Below are 3,621 nucleotides of genomic sequence, written 5' to 3' on the forward strand. Positions count from 1 at the left end.
TGTCTAAATTTTGTCCCCTAATTTTAGCGGTGATTCCGTTGTTACGACGTCTATACAATGGAAAACAATCTGTTCCAACAGTTGTTGTAGGTGCAAATTCTTTAGGATATTGATTTTTACAAATGCCATTTTTTTTCATACATACATTGCTTGGATTCAATATTCCACAAGGACCATGCATCATATGTTTAACCACGGCCTTATACAAATGTAAATTACTTGTTCTATCAGGTATTTCTGCTGAAACAATTTCATCAAAAGTTTCAGGGGTATAAATTCTCCAATCTCTCTGAAGTATAATTAGGAAATGAACATGTGGTAAACCTCTTTTTTGATGTTCAATAGTGTAAACATATGCTGCAATTTTGCCAAAAATTTGTTGTTTGAACAGATCAATTTTTAAGTCTTCTAATTTTGCTCTAAAGATTCTTACGATTAAATCAGGACGATTTTGAACATCTTCATGTGGATTTAGTTGTTCTAAAATTTCATTCCAGCTTGGATTGCATATCATAGTTAAGAAAATGTCAGGTTTGCCGAAATGTTGAACTAAGGTCATTGCTTTCATATATCTTTTACGCATATCTCTTGGACCTCCAATAAAAGATGAAGGTAAGATAATGCGTTTTCCAATTTTGGAAGCATTAGTTTCTCCAATTGAAATACTATCTACAATGCCTTGATATACATTTGATCTAATTTCATGTTGTTTTGAACGAAAATAATCTAATCTTGATGTTTCTATTTTAATGTACATGTCAACAACAAATTGTTGTAACAAACGACCAGATAATAATAAAATTGATCTATATGTATCTCTCATTTGTAGTCTAAAACAATAGTATTCCCGACAAGAAACTGTAGGCAATTTCTTCCTTTTTTCCATGACTATTTGTTCATTCCGAAGAAATTCTTCTGCGCTATTTGAATGTTCAATATGATGGGATTCTAATGTTTGGATGTTTAATGATATTGTTCCTCTTTCAATTTTCCTGATTCCTTGATGCCAACCCGAGTCACCGAAAGGAAACAGTAGTGGATATTGTAACGGATCATAACAACCAAAATAATATTGAACAATATGACTACCACCTGTTTGGTTGAAGACAATAATATCTCTGCCTTTTTGTTCAGTAGATGTATCAGTTTCTATCCATATAGCTGCAACTTGTGATACTGAGGGAGCATTATAAACACGTTGATCTAAATCAACATTTGATCTTATACGAATTGTATGGTTTTCAAGATTTGGAATGTTGTTGAGCATTCGGAAGAAGTGACAGTATGGATTAACATTAAGTATAGTCATCAACTTAGCAATGATAGAAGCATCCAATCTTTCTACATTGTCTATACGGTTGTTTAGCTCATGTTCAGTGTCATAGAAATATAATTGTAAATATGAAGGATGTCCATCTTCAGGGATTAAATTGTTAATGTAGTGATATATTTGTCCTTGAACTCTAAATGTGTAAATTCCTCTGTTCCTTCTACATAAGTCTGCATCAAATTTAACTCCAAAAGACGTGAAAGCGAATTTATTATTGTATGTACGTGCATATGTACGGAAATTTTCGGACTCAGTCGAATCAGAAGTAAACAATTGATAAAGCTCATCTGAAATTTGATTACAAGTCAATGCTGTTGTCCCATCAGCACAACAGAAGCCATTTGGCTCATGATAAAATCTTCTCGCTCCACAATATTGACATGGAATAACTGATGGTAGATGATTTGGCTCCAAAAATATGATTTTCAATACTTGTCTAAAACAAGTATTCCCTGTTGGAATATTGACAATACTGTTAGAAATAGAAGTCCTTAGCCTTTCTAGAGCAGATCCATTTCTATTCACAGTATTGTCAAAACTGTGAGTGTTTGAAGAAGATCCAATTTCTCTTATAGAAACAATTCCATCATCCAATTTCTCTTATAGAAAAAAATTTCTCTTGCCTCTCGCTCTGCAACTCCTCTCTCTCTCGCAACTCCTCTCTCAGTCTAATCTCTCTCTCACAGCTCCTCTTTCTTGTTCCTGTCGATCTCTACATCTTCTCTCAACAGAGAAAGAAAAATCACCACTTTTGTTTTCCGAAGTCTTACGAATTTGAAACTCCATCTTTCAGATCTAACGAATTTTTTTCTTGTTTATTTTCTTTGATGTGTGTTGGTTTGATCTTTTTTTTCTTTCCCTGTAGTGGTTTATTTATTTCGCATAATTTTTTTTTTTGTGAACGAACAAATCTGAGATATTTTCCTCTCTCCTGTACCTGTCGATCTCTACATCTTCTCTCAACTGAGAAACAAAAATCACCACTTTTGTTTCCGAAATCTTAGGAATTTGAAGCTCCATCTTTCAGATCTAACGAATTTTTTTCTTGTTTATTTTCTTTGATGTGTGTTGGTTTGATCTGTTTTTTTCTTTCCCTGTGGTGGTTTATTTATTTCGCATAATTTTTTTTTTTGTGAGCGAACAAATCTGAGATATTTTTTCTCACATTTAGATTTTTTTTTTGTCCGATGGGTTGTGGCTTGGTTTGATCTGTTTTTTCCTTTCTCTGTGGTGGTTTATTTAATCCGCATAAATTTTTTTTTTTGTGAACAAACAGAGCTGAGATTTTTTTTTCTCACATTTTGAATTTTTTTTTTTTTGTCCCATGGGTTGCTATGGCGAATATTTTGTGTGGAAGCATTTTTTTTTACGATGCCTATATAGATCTCTAGATCTGTAAAAATTGCCATCCCTGTATTTCCTTTTATTTTCTGATTTTTCCCAAGCCTCTGAAACTCTACAAATTTGAAGCTCGATCTTTCAGATTGGGGGTTTTTTTTTTTAATATTTTTTTTCTTTCGCTTGGTGTGTTCTGGTTTGTTCTTCTTGGTCTGTTTTCTCACATTTTCTGCGATTGTTACCCCACTTTGTGTAAATAGTTTTTTCTCAACCGACACAAATTTTAGATTCTATCTTCTGATTTTTATTTTGGTTGCAGGTCTATTTTTTTTAAATGCATGAAGATCTCTAGATCTATTCTTCGGATCTATCGCTGCGATCGTATTTTTGTTGGCAGGTATTTTTTTTTTTCAACAAATAATAATGTATTCCTTCGATTTCTTTTTTTTTTTATTTGTTATTTTGATTTATTTTTGTGTTTTGGGTTGCAGGGGTTTTTTTTTTTTTAATTGAAGGGATTTTTTTCCAAATTCCTACAAATTTGTAGATTTGTTTTGCTGATTTAAAAATGTTAATATTTCCTTATTTTGTTTTTATATATTCTTTAGTAGCTGTTTGTAGTTTGCATTTTAGGGATGGCCATATGTAGTTTTATTCTTTTAGTTTGTAGTCTATAGTTTTTTAAGTTGCATGTGTAGCAAGTAGCTGATAAACACTATATGGTTTGTATCTTAGGTAGTTTGCAGCTTGTAACTTTTTAATTTCAAAGTTTGCAGTTTGGATTTTAACACATCTGTTTATATGAGAACTTTATTTTATATGTTTTAGCTAATTATTCATCTATTTTTAAATATTGAGTGCTATATATAAACAGATTGAGTGAGTCTATATATATATTATATAACATTTCATCTATATATTGCATATAAAAAATGACCCACTCTGTTTACAGA

Source organism: Juglans microcarpa x Juglans regia, chromosome 7S (assembly GCF_004785595.1).
Source record: "Juglans microcarpa x Juglans regia isolate MS1-56 chromosome 7S, Jm3101_v1.0, whole genome shotgun sequence".
Taxonomy (NCBI): Eukaryota; Viridiplantae; Streptophyta; class Magnoliopsida; order Fagales; family Juglandaceae; genus Juglans; species Juglans microcarpa x Juglans regia.